We start from the raw sequence: 14,384 nt of genomic DNA on the forward strand, positions 1-14,384 counted from the left end.
AGCCAGCAGGCATAGGGGCTGTTGCTGGACCTTCATGACATCACCACAAACCTAGCAGTGATTGCCAAGATGCCTTGCAAGCAGTCTCAATCGGGATTTGTTTTAATCTAACGTGCATAGACCAACACAGTTAAAAGGGACTTTATAGAAAGATAATATGCACTTCAGGCCAGAGACTTTGGCATATCACACTCAGTACTGCTCTAGCCTGGAACGGAGACCTTGCTGCACCATAGTTGGGACGCAGGTCAGCAAGTCCTGTGTCCCATGCTGTGCCCAAGTGGAAAGGCAGCAGGAAAGCAGGTCGGCGAGGATGGCTCATCGGGAGACTGCAGACCCAGGGTGCTGACCCTGAGAGGCAGATCCCCCAATTTTCCCTGCAGGTAAGACCATGAGCAGTGCCGAGAGGAAAGACCCATGACATCAGATGTGGTCAGCTCCCTCTTGACTACCTGCTATCCTCAAGAGTGGGATGCCCAGGCACTTTACTAAGAATTAAAGGTTACCTTGAGAAGTGCTGATGTCTCTTTGGTACATCATTCTTAAAAGTAGAGGCAGGGAGGGGCACCTGGGTGGCTCAGTCGGTTAAGCATCTGCCTTCAGGTCAGGTCATGATCCTGGAGTCCTGGGATCGAGCCCTGTGTGGAGCTCCCTAGTCAACGGGGAGAAGTCTGATTATCTCTTTCCCTCTGCGCCTCCCCCACTCATGCTCTCTTTCTCTCTCTCTCTCTCAAATAAATAAATAATAAATAAAATCTTTAAAAAGAGGTACAGCCACTTTGGAAAACAGTGTGGAGGTGCCTCAAAAATTAAAAATAGACCTACCCTATGACTCAGCAATTGCACTACTGGGTATTTACCACAAAGACACTGATGTAGTGAAAAGAAGGGCCATACGCACCCCAACGTTCATAGCAGCAATGTCCACAATAGCCAAACTGTGGAAAGAGCCAAGATGCCCTCAACAGATGAATGGATAAAGATGTGGTCCATATATACAAGGGAATATGACTCAGCCATCAGGAAGGATGAATACCCAACTTTTACATCCACATGGATGGGACTGGAGGAGATGATGCTCAGTGAAATAAGTCAAGCAGAGAAAGTCAATTATCATATGGTTTCACTTATTTGTGGAACATGAGGAACAGCAGGGAGGACATTAGGAGAAGGAAGGGAAAAATGAAGGGGGGGAAATCGGAGGGAGAGAGGAACCATGAGAGACGATGGACTCTGAGAAACAAACTGAGGGTTTTAGAGGGGAGGGGGGAGGGGGATGGGTTAGCCCGGTGATGGGTATTAAGGAGGGCACGTACTGCATGGAGCACTGGGTGTTATTTGAAAACAATAAATCGTGGATCACCACATCAAAAACTAATGATGTATTGTATGGTGACTAACATAACATAATAAAATAAAATTAAAAAAAAAGAAGTTTCTTAAAAAAAAAAGTAGACGCATGGAAAGAATCTTAAATTCGGGAGAAATGTGATCTCAACAGCCCTGAGTCCGCAGTAGGCAGCCATGCTATCTGTGTGTCAAGGAGACAGAGGGAGGGGTAGTGGAGACATTGCGCTGAATATCCCTGGATGTGGGGAAAGACGCATGTAAGATGCACAATATATTTTGCGAACTTTGATTTCTATTTACATTTTGCGGGGGATGTGGAAAGCTGCATTGTGCTCCAGGCTAGCAACCTGGGCCCAGGTGTTGTGGGGCTTGAGCCCTTCTCTGATGCCTTTTAGCTCACACACTATCTTTCTGTTTTGTTAATGCCTAGAGACAATAGTGCATATATTTTACCTTTTGTGTTGTGGGCTGAAAAATCCTGGCCAGAAAGATGCGGTTGGAAGAAGAAATTTCTCCCAAATGAAACCAGGTGCATATATGCAACCTCGAATATTAGAGAGGAATGCTTAAGTGCTCACCAACAGCAGACCATAAACTTAGCTGCAGGAGGCACCAAAGTGGGACCTGGTCACTAACAAACAGAGCCCCACATGTGGGACAGGCACGGCTTAATTGAAATAATCTGTGGTCAGCGATTGCATTTCCAAAGTAAATTAATAACCAGCCTCCTAGGGCTATACATTGCATCTCCAGGTCTGGACAATAGATGTGGGGCAGTCATATTCATTTGGGATGAACTAATCCTTTTCTGACAAGGAAGCTAAAGGAAATTATTTATAACAGATTTATAGGTCTCATGGGGATGTAAAATATACTTCCAAACGTACTGAATCACATTTCTTCCAGCCTACACACCACCCCACAGACAGTGCAATATTCTCGTGAAACCCTGCCTCACGGCGGAACTTGGGACAAAGAGGCAACTTTGGGGAAGACGTGGGTAAGAATAAAGGCTCTGTAGAGTAGACATTATTGAGTCAGTGGACAGATCGTCTGTTATTATTTCCCTGGAGTGACTTAATTTAACAGAGATAATTTGACAAAGATACATCGCCGGGAGCCGTCCTTCTGACAATGGTCAGTGTTACCTCTGGAAACATCACAATCATAGTCATCATATGATTAAGGTAATCATATTTTTAAAGGGGGTAGAAAGCTGAGAATAGTCAAATGAGAGCAGTGACAATAATCGAAAGGTCAGAAGGTAGGCCTAAGGAGCGAAGTCTAGCTGAAGCAGGATGCTGAGCTAACTTCATGTCAGTGAATACATATTGAACAGAAAAGAAGAAATGAATGAAAGATTATAATAAAGAAGAAGCGGTGGGTATTAAAACTAGAAAAGCCTTCAGAAACCACATCGGGGGCCCCACTGATTGGCCAATTAGAATCCCTGGAGCTAAGGCCCAGAAATCTTTTTTTTTTTTTTTTTTTTTTTTTTAAATCTCCCACTGGGTTCATTGATGGCCAAATGGAAGGCCAAGCATCACTCCATCTCCTCCCGTTACAGAGAGGCAAGGTAGCTGGACGGAAGAGAAAAAGCATTCTGATTTTATGCTTAATTAGAAATTAGGGAATTCTACTCTTTAAGATTCTGTAGGCTCATTTCCAAACACCCCAAAGAATTCTTTTCCTGTCTTTTACAGGATGAGGACTGGGGCGCCATTTTAGGTATTTTGGGCGGACGCTAATCAGTCCTAGTCAAGAGAGGTTAGCCAGGCCTGATGTTTTATTGCAATCAGGAAGACTGTGTACTTTTCTTTCCCACTGGACTTGGATATGTGCTTTTATTGTTCTCTTTAGATACTTCTCAACTCAGCAAGAAGGGCCTCCCTTACATGAGACAGATTTAATTTGGCAAAGGCCCACACTGTTTTCCTTATCAAACAGCACTCGGGAAGCACCTACTTTTGCATAATGGAGCGCTTGGCACGGAGATTCCACATGCAATTGCCAGGATGCTCGGTGTGTTTGCTGTACTTCACAGGACTCGTGTTGAATTTTGAAATTGTGTTCTGAGCAGTTATATAATCATCATTCTTGTCCTAATGCATATTGGTTTCAATTGCTAACATTGTCAAGATGCTCTACGTTGGGCTTTGTGGGTTTAAAAGGTGGAAGGCCATGGGAAACATTTGGAAGTCATCCCATTCACTCAAGTTGATAATAACTGGATAAGAAACATGCACAGATTACTCTGCACTCCCAGGGAAATAAGACAACACAAAGGAAGCAGAAGAAATTGGCTCCATTTATTCAATATGATGGTTCCATTAAAGAGAAGCATGATTATGTCCTCTTATTTATTGGCTCGTTTTTACCCACATACTGTTCTTGCCTTTCGGCCTCTATCACCCACAGTCAGCCCCAAATCTGCTTCGGACCCATCTCTGCCGCTTGCTACCTGAGAAATCGCTCCCCTTGCTGGTTCTTGGCTTTCTTAATTTCAAATGAGAATAATAATAAGACCTATCTCGTTGAGTAGCCATAGGAATTAAATGAGTCAAATGTGAAACTCCCAATGAACGGCATAATTTTTCCAAGCATGGGGTATCTGAACCCCTGGAGGACTGCACATGACCTGTCCTCTTTGCTGGAGTGTGGAAGCCCACGCCCAGGTGCCCAGTGTTCTTGGAGGATTTAAATAACAAGTAAAGTGTTGAGCCCAGAGCCCCAGTACTTCCTGCTTGCCTTCTCCTTTACCCCTTCCTCACTCAATGTTGAAATACTGGAGAAGAGTCACAGGTCATGAGAGTTATAGTGGAAAGAAGACTGCCTGAAACTGCTGGGGAGAAATTTCTTTTGCTATCATGACCAAATCTCCAGAGTCACCGGGAAGCAATGTGCAGCACAGCCTTCCTTCTGGTCCACGGCTCTTAAACTGCTGCTGAAATGACCTGGACGGGAGAGAGCCCAGGCGACGTAGAGTTAGTCTGAGGATCGCCTGCTAGCGTAACGGTCCACCACCCCGGTGTTTCAGGTGGGGTCCAGTTGCTCTGAGCACCTTCTGGTTGGAACCCTTTGGCCGGTTCCTCTGTGACCTGCCCTGGTTACCCCTGCTCCCCCCCCATGTGGCTTTTCTCCACTGAAGGAAATGCCAGCTCACAACATTTCTAAATCCCCCTCTCGGGTCACTGGTGCGGACAAGCTGCCTGCATGGGTTTCCTCAGCATTTGACTCTAATAAATATCAGGGGAAGAATCAGAGTCATACTGAAAACAAAACAAGATAAGACACCCTGGGGCAGTCAGGAGATGTCTCTGAAGTGTTATAGACGGAGGTGATAGCCCAGGTGTGTTTGGAATACACGTGGGGCCAGGAATCAGTCCCCTACCTCCTTCATCAACACTTTGAGAAAGAAACGCTCCTTTGCTGACCAATCAAACCCTCGCTTACGAGCTCGGCATTGGGTTACTACGGATTTGCTGGGTCCCTGCTGTCCCAGCTCCTGTCTGGGGAGTCCTGCCTTTATTGTGCCCTCTGCTCTCTTCTGCAGCCGAAGACAAAAATGAATGGCAGCTAATTTAGATCTCCGCGAAGAGCCTTCACGGCCCCACGCTGCATGTGGGAGAATAACGTTGTAGGGTCCATCAGCCACTACGTAAGTCAAGCAGCTAAAGGCACGACTAAATGTAAAAATGTATAGAGAACATAAATCTCAGTTGATGAAAATACCCTTCTCAGGGAATTTGAGAAATATCTGTATAATTTCAGCTTATGCTTAGCAGTGAAGATATAGGTTGTTTGTGTGGATTTTTTAAAAATGTGCAATCACAGCTAATTTCTCTACCAATGCACACAGTAGCTAACTGCCCAACTCAATGCCAAACCATATTCACATGAAGCTTTTAAATCTTTTTTCAATATTAATCTCCCAAATGTGTATTTTCGTTTAATGTGTACGTTTGCAGAGAATAAAAAAAAAAAGAAAAAAATTAAAAAATACAAATTAAAGCTTGCTATGTTAAGAGACTTCTTTAGATGTTACTTTATCAGTCTTTACTGGAGCTTTTCAAACCTTAAAAATCCTTTAAAGGATCTTGACTTTTTTTTAAAGGATCTTGACATCCGAGTGGAATATCAGCTTTGCAATTAAACAGAACTGTCATGTTTGGGTCGAAGTGAGGTGGGCAAACTCTTCTAGGAACACAGATCAAAAACCACGGGCCAACAAAATGTGGGATATGCGGTGGTTGAACTCAGCCACCCCTCTGAGCTACAAAAACAGGCAACATCCAGGGACGCGCCGCTGCCCGCGGGAACCATTTGCATTTGGGATCCCAACAGGCAATGACCCTGTTCAACGTGGAGGCCAGATCTCTGCCCCCTGTTACTACAGCATGATGAACATGGACTCCAGCCCTGGATATCTCTCTGAATTTCACTCATGACGCCCGTATTGCCAAAACCCAAGGATGCTTTTTACTGCTTATCTTAATGGACTTCTTTACAGAGTATATTTATTGCCCTTTCTTGTCAAGCTTGTTTCTTTCTTTTGGGACACTCTGGCGCTCCTTAGACATCACTGTTTTTTCTGCCTCATTGAAGAGTTCCCTTCCTCTGATCTCTCTTTTTGGATAGTGCTGATCCCGAGGGTTTCATCCCTGGGCCCCTGCAGGCTCTTTAAAGAAAGTTTCTACCTGAGGGAGCCCATGCTTTCTTACGATTTCATCTCCTGTGTACCTAGGGCACACGCGCACACACATACACACGCGTGTGCGCGCGTGTATCTTTCATGCAGCAGACTCTCCCCGGAACCTCAGACACATGCTTGCAACGGCCTGTTGGGTGCTGCACTTAAAAGAACTCATCCTTCTCTTGCGTTTTCCTTTCAAGACTCCCTTTACAACACCCGTGTTCACTTCTCTCTCCCTCTTCCCACAATCCTGATTGGTGAGTTTGGGTGGAAATGATAGACAACGTGGGGCCTCGGCGTTTCTGGGTCCTCCCTTGGGCCTAATGTGTCTGCAGAGTTTCTGGATTCTCCCAGAAGACTGTGGCTCTGGGCCGTGCAAAGCAGAGGAACACCGACGAGCCCATTGGTCTATGCACCTAAGCTCCATCTTCCGGTGGAGAGCTTGTCAATACGAAATCTCACACTTATGTCTCTGGTTAACTGAACCTCTGTTAATCTCTCAATCGTGTCCTCAAGCTGAGATGACTTATTTATTGTAGGGCAAAGCTGCTGGTGTTTCCTCTTCCCTGTGGAGGATTTGCGTGGCCTCTGCTCTTCTTGGTAGCTTCTGGCTGATTGTTCTGAGCCCCTGCTCCATCCCAGGAGACAAGGCTTCTCATGCTGACTCCATGTCCAGAAACCAAGGCTGCCAAACCTGGTCAATAAACAAAAAGCAACGCCTATGAAAAAAAATGGATTCCCATTGTCCAACAATAACTTAACTCCCAATAATAAAGACCAAGCAGGTCCACCTTCTCCCAAGTATTTTCCCTCTCTCCACTCCTCACCTACATCAAAATTCCTTGGTCAGACTCAACACCGTCCCTCTCTTCTGTCCTCCACCTCTAATCTGCCTTAAACTTTGCCTCTCCTTTTTCTAAGTTTTCCTCTAAACCTTCTCCCCTCCGATCCCCATTGCCAGTGTCCTGTTTTGGAGCCTCCTCGTCTACTGCGGTGGCTTCCACCTCGTGTCTTGAACCCTTCACTCCCCCACCGCCAGTCCTCCCCCGGCAACAGAGCACGGCTCCTCAGGTGCAAGAGGGACCACACCACCACTCCTATCAAATGTGTCTGTGGCTTCCCATTTCTGTATCTTGGCCTGTTTTAACTGCATATCATAGAAGACAACTCAAAATGGCTTAAGTCAACAAAAGGACCTGCTGGCTCATTGGGCTGAAAAGTCCAGGGGTTGAGCTGGCTTCTCTCTTGGCCTGGTGTGTGTAATCCTGCACTGGCTTCTCCTGCTGGACAAAAGCTCAAGCCCCTTGGGGGCTTTAGACAGCCTTCTTGAACACCCGTCTGGCCCTTCATCTTCCATCACCAGCACCCCACACCGTGGTGGTATTTGACAAACATGAGCATGTGCTTCTGCTTGTCCATATATCCCTCTGCTCAGGCTGCTCCTTTTTGTGTAAAAAATGACTATTGTTTTCTTTTTCTGGCCAAGCTCACTTATCCTTAACAGCTCAGGTCTTCTCCGTTATCCTTCCTTCACAGGAAACTGGACACACCACTCTCTCATCACTCACTTTCTTATACCCAACTCTTGGCAAGTCAGAGCACTTCTCTGAAACCCTTGTCTAGGAAGGCCAGCCTGCAGGACTTTGGCAGAGCAAGTGCCCCTTTTATGGACCGCATGTGGCCATAAGCGTGGAGGCAGTCCCAAAGCCTTCAGAGCAGGTGCTCTGGAAAATGGTATGTTTGGTGACATTCATGGCTCGGAAACGAAATGATGGTTCACAGACTGTTCAGGTTAAAGAGAGGGAAAGGTAGGGTCAAGCCGGCTCACGGTAGCCATTGCTCCTTAAATGGGAACAAGGATTTTGCAAAGTCTGTTAATTAGAGGGGGGAAAGCCCTCAATAGGAATCAATAAATACTTAAAGGCCATCCCGAGAGTGTTTTGAGGAATTAAAAATGCAGAAATGAAAAACTCTCATAAAACAAACAAACAAAAGTGTGAATCAAGGAAACAAAACGATGCGACCCAGAAGTCACGGAGAAACAGAATGTGGGCACAGAGGGGACTGAGATCTGGAAGGGTAGGCCTCTGAAAATGCTGACTGTCCACTCCAGTCCAAAGGACCGCAGATGTCAGAACCCAGGCCTTCTCTGGTATCTGTCGTGTTGTCTGTGCCTGAGGGGACATGTGGTAGATTTCATGCACTCCTCCCTGCAGAGTGTGGGCTCAGTTATTTTAGGGAGCTGTGGCCTTTTCATATATCCCCAAGTTAATAAGAATAAGGTTTAGGATTAGGATAAACCAGTTCGGAAACGGATACCTAGAGACTTTTGGGTGGATCCTACCAGGAAGGGAGTGGTCCGGGGCTGGAAGGCTGACCCCAGCTTTCAAAAAAGGCTGGTTCCACCAGCGTCTTTCCTTTTGGATGGCCCACACATCAGGGGTCACGGAAATGCTTCTTTCCCTCTGATTGTTTCATGCCCATTTACTTAAGAATACAAATCATCCTGGAAGAATTCCTGGCTTTGTTAGACTAATGAGAAAAAAGAAATTCTTTTAAAACTTACTTCCTCTTTCCTTGTGTGCCATCCCCCATTACCCAGTAGGCCCAACACTAAATCCTCTTCCAGTATTCTTTCTTAAATGGGATTAAAAATAACTTGTTATCGCTCCTCTGTTGCTTATTCTTTGGTAAGAAGGTTAATAACCAGAAAACTGTCATTGCAATGCCTAATTTCCATGTTGTATTTGGGTAATTTTGATTTTTAGCTTCCCAAGATCATATGTATATTTGCTTGTGTATTTTCCTGGGCTCGCCATTGTTCTTGCTGGCCTGGAAGTGTCCCCAAGCACACCACTGGCCACATTCATGGAATCTGAAGGGCTACACCCGGGACATGACAGCTGGGGTGGCTAAGGAGGTACCCAAGTGACCTGCTGAGAAAGGGACATGCACACGGCTAATGTAAGCCTGTACAGAGCATCCCTTAGACACTGGGGAGGGGAAGGAGCCAGAGAACTGAACTTTCCAGGGGATGAGGGAGTGGAGGCTGCAGCTGTAACATATCTGAGTGGCCCTTGACACATGGGCTTATTAAATTAAAATTATTGGCACAGAAACATGGGCAAATGTCATACGTTGAATATGAATCAGGGATTCATAACCTGACTCATTCATGCATCAATTCCTGCCTTTTTTGAGGTGACAGTTATATTACCCCACTGAACTCTGGCTCTTTTGTGATATTAACAGGATGCCCTTTAGCTTGTGCACTTGAGATTTATCTCGTTTGCTGCACTGAATGCCTCGTGACATTGCTTTTCTTCGCTTGTGTCTCCATTTGTTTTAAAATATTTTCCAGATTGCAATTGCCTCACCTCCTCCAGAGTAGCTTCTATCTCATACGGATTTTTAGAAGTTACCTCTACAGCTCGGTCAAGAACGAGTCGACGCGCTATAGGATTCACAGTGCACACAGCGCAGCCCCCGAGAAGCTAGGGAGAAGCCAGTGAATAACGCCATTAGTTTAAAGTGTTTGAAGTCACTGAAAATTGATAAGGATGGTCTACCGTATGATTGTTGAACCACAATCCACCATGAGCAAAGAATAAATGGACAACTGGACAATACCCAGAAAGTAGAAAGTGACAACAAAAACTAAGTACTACAGTTATAAACAGTTATTTTCCACCAGACATCTAAAAAATAAGAGCTCAAAAGTTGCTTGTAAATATAACAGAATAAAAACTCGGATTATTTTTCAAACCTTTCCCCTTATATGACATTTTCCCTTCAAATTTTCAAATCTCCACCAAGAACCTATGAAGGAACATGTTATTCACAAGAAAGGGGTGGGAAATCAATGAGAAAATATCAGAATTCTCTTTGTATAAAATTATAAGAATGCCAAATGCCAGTAATATCCTGTTATTTAATGTATTGTATTTTAAATATAAAATACAGTTTATACTAATCCTTTGCCCTTTTGAATCAAGAATTATAAGTTTTTAGCTGTAACAGGTATAGTAAGAAGTTTTACCTAATTCAAATTCATGCCTCTACATTGAAATAGGAGGGAGTACAGGTTACCACCTCAGTATAACCTGGGAATTTAGACCTGTAATTATCCATCCTTGGGTATCATCACTTGCCATTCAATATGACTGCCACGGAAAAAGCATTTATCTGGCAATAAGAAGCCTTTTACGTGTATGTATTATTTTTTTAAAAAATAAAGAGTTTGAAGTCAAACATTCAGGTAGGTTTCTACCCTGGGCCATCTTCTGATCACAACTAGAGCCGGGCCACCCCCCCAACCTTCTGCCGGCCACTGACAGAACAGACCCCTTCTGCTGGCCACTGACAGACAGACGGATGGTCTTCCTCCCTCACGCTCCGGGAGCCTGCTGGAACGCGTCCCGGCCTCCCCGGTGGCTCTCTTCAACTTGTGTGCAGGTGTCCCCCACGGTGTCCACTGGCCAGGCAGTGCTAGGGTCAGGATTTAAGAGCTCAGGTACATGGCGGCCACGTCCCAAGCTGATTCCTTGTTGTCACATCCATGCACATGTCCCCACGACCATGTGCCCTTCCAGTCACCCTCCTGCCCGGTGTCTGCCAGGGACCACTTCCTTCTGCTTTTATGTTCATCTCATTTGGCAGCTCTTCCCAAAGCTTTGCTCTGGGAAAGACTATCATCCCCGTCTTCCATTGTGCACCTGTCTCCTATCTCTTGTGTCTCAACTGTGTTGTCCTCTTTCTCATGCGGCTGTCTCCCTAGGGACTAGGGAGTCTCTGTAGGACTTGGTGGGGTGTTGCCATCACCTCTCAACCCCAGTGCTGAGGGAGGGATTCCCTGCCGCAGGCGTACCGGGCCGGCCAGATGCCTGCACCCAACACCAACAGATGACATTGACGGCCGTGTGTCAGTCACGTGGGTGAACCTCCCACAGGTGGGACACACCGCATGCCACGCACCACCCAGGACCCCACAGAGCTCGCATTCAGGAGCAGAGCCAGTCACCAGGGGCTGTGGGAGGCAGGCTTTGTAGTCCTGAGAGGGTAAGGTGCCCCCTGGCTCCCAAGGGAAGATGCGATGGGCTTGTGTGGATGATCCCATGGGCTGGAGGGGAAGGGAGCCCCTGAGTCGAGGGCAAGCAGGCACTGTGCCTGGTCTCGTGGTCCGGGGACTGTTGGCTGAGGCACCTGATCAGTGAGCAGGGAGGGGAGAGGACTGGTGGTCAGGCCATTTGAGGTCTTCAGTTATCAAGGCAGCATGGAATGTCAGGTCAGTTTTAGGTTTCACAGCAGACTGGACAACATGTCACCGCCCGTAGTGGTGATGCTAGGCGAGGCCAACGTCATCACCCAAGCCCCCGGCCGGCGTCCCCGTGGGGACGTTTTCCATCATTCTTTTTGCCCTCCCTTGCCCCCTCCCAGTCATACCACGGGAGGTTAGGAAGATCTCATCTTTGGCGCGGGAGGGATCTAAGATTAGTGAGAACTCCCTCTGGTGCGTGACAGGCCAAGAATTATACAGAGAGGGATGAACATCTGGATGTCAACAGCTGCTTTTATTCTTTTCCCATATTCGTTTTCTGGGTATTTCCACTTATAAGTAGTCACAGAAAGGAAATCTCAGTTAGTTCTAATTGTTTGTTGACAGTGACTTAGAGCAACTCCCAGCTGAGCTCAGAGTTGGAGAGTCGTCCTGGATGGGGGCACCATCCAGGCAGGTGCGTCTGGTGCTCACAAAGGAAAACTGTCTTGCCTGACCACCTCTTAGCTTTGCACATTTGGATGAGTGACCTAGCTCATCTCAGTTTTTCTACCTGTAAAATGGGAATACTAAGACGAGTACCTCCTGGCTGGGTGGCGCTGAGGACCTAAGGTGAACACGCAGGTGAAACAGTCCGTTTTGGCCCTGCCAAGCCGGCTTCCCCCAGATGTTCTCATCTTGGTGTACAGTGTGTGGAGCAGGGCGCTCCCAAAACTCACAGCCTCTGGTAGCTCAGAGTGTGAACTTATTTGGAAATAGAATCTTTGGGGATAGAATTAAGGTAAAGGTTGAAAAGAAATCATACTGTATCAGGGGGTCCCCAACTCCAAATAGAGTGTCCTTATAAGAAACAGTTTCAGACAGAGAGACGCAGGAGAGAGAAGAAGCCATGTGAAGACTCGCAGGGATTGGAGCCATGCCCCCACCACCGTGGAACAGCAAGGCCGACTGGCAGCACCAGCGCCTGGGAGAGTCAGGGAATGATTCCCCTGGAGCCTCTGGAGGGGGCGTGGCCCTGCCGACACCTCGATTACGGACTGCTGGGCCCCAGAACCGGGAGGGAATGCACTTCTGTCATATAGAGCCATGCGCATTGTGACAATCTATTACAGTAGTCCTAGGATGCTAGCAGAGTATGATGCCCTGCAAAGTACTCAGGGAACAGAGCAATGCAAACTCTAAACCCTCTTGTGTAGCATGTTCTCGAGAACCAGTCTTTGGGATAATCATTCAGCCAATGAAGGTTTATTGAGGGCCTCCCTGTGCCGGGCACTACTCTGGCAATGAGTGAAATCAGCCGAACGCTGCTCTTGAGTGCTCACAGACTGCTCCCCAGGTACCAGCAGGCGTGCTCTGCTCACAGGTGCCAGGAGGCAGGCTCACCTGCAGCCCGCTCCCCTGGGCACAGGCCCCCGTCTGTGGAATCGGGCCCTGCAGGTGTGTGCTGCGTGAGGGCGGTGTGTCCTCGTGGAGCTAGGCGGACACAGCATGGCTGGACAAGCCCAGGACTGTCGCCCAGTCCCGGCGGGGCTGCTGCTGACCCACTTATGGACCTATTTCCTATAAGCTCCCTTTGTCACACGGACGTGCTGCGGGAACCTGCCTCCCCGTGGGGCTCAGGACAAGAAGGGGCATCTCTGTAAGTGTGTAGGAGAAAACCAAGGCCTTGGTGGCTCCCCCTGGAGGCTACTGTCCCGCTGGGGTCTCACCTCCTGCTGGATGAGACATCTCCACCCCAGAGAATGGAGCAGTCTGATTAACTCACCCCAACCTCTCCTAGGAGCAACACAATCCTGGGCCTTTTAAGGGCCTCCTCTACTCTCCACATATCAGAGGGAAACATGTAATGTTCTTTCATTTTTCCAAAGTCACAGGTTGTCATTTCTGTTAAACTACAAGAAGACTGCATCATTCACCTATAATGAAAACAAATAATTTCAGTGAAGACTTTACTCGGAAAATTTCAGGATATCAGGAGGTCAGACACTGCTGACCTGTCATAAACCCAGGGACAGACAAGGGCCTCATTCTTTTTGCTCTTTTTAATTACCACCGTGTTTACTGATGGATACGAGGCGGTCAGACCAGGGTGTGGACGCGACTTGTTAAATTCAGGAGACTTCATTCCCAGTCTGTGATGAGGGGGGTGCAGCTCAAATTCTCCCCATGGATTTGTCACAGACAAAAACCACTTCAAGGGCACCGAGCCTCTCTCAAAATCGATCAATTCTGTACAAGAACACCAGGCTTCTCTGAAAAAGACTTGTGCACTTTCCCAAGCTCAAGGACACTGGGGTCCAGCACAGAAAGCCTGTTACTAGAGTCAGAAACACAGGCAGCATGCTCTTGGGACGACATCCAGCAGTGACAGGGAAGAATCTTCCTGTGACAACCCGAAGGATGGTCAGATCCTGCAACGAGACAAGCGTCGCTGAGCCAAGTTCGCTTCTGCAGCACGCAGCCGGCTGTTCAGTGTGGCAACTTAACAGGTCTGTGATAACGGGCATTGCCTCTGCCTGAGAACTTACGATGGTCGACTAGGAGTGAGACATTCCACCACTAAAACGTATGTACGCATCCATGATCCCCCCCCACCCCCATAATAGAGGTCCGGGTCGGAGAGGCAGGGTCAGGCTGCCTTTGGGTTTTCCTGTCCCCCGTCCAGGACAGCAACGATCCTCTGCTTCCCTCTCCTGGCTGAATCTGGAACAGGCTCAGACAGATCCCTTGTATTTGAGGCAAAGGGCTTCATTCACAGGTTTGGTCTGGAGCCTCTGCATTCAGAGTGGGTAGACCTTGACATTTGCTTTCAAGTTGGGGTGGCCGCGGTCCTAGTGTGGCGGGGGGGGGCTGTGAAGGGGGCTCCCTGACTGGGGACTTTCAGGGCTAAAATCACGTTAAGTCCTGACAGACCAGGAGGGGTCAGCCATTGTGAGGACAACGTGGGCTGAAGGCCGAGGGGCACTGCACCTCCTACACGGTGATCCCTCCCCAGTTTGGTTTCATCGGCAATTCAGTGAGTTGCTTGGCTTACCAGTGGTTTGATGACTGACAGGGACACGGGAG

Source organism: Zalophus californianus, chromosome 5 (assembly GCF_009762305.2).
Source record: "Zalophus californianus isolate mZalCal1 chromosome 5, mZalCal1.pri.v2, whole genome shotgun sequence".
Lineage (NCBI taxonomy): Eukaryota > Metazoa > Chordata > Mammalia > Carnivora > Otariidae > Zalophus > Zalophus californianus.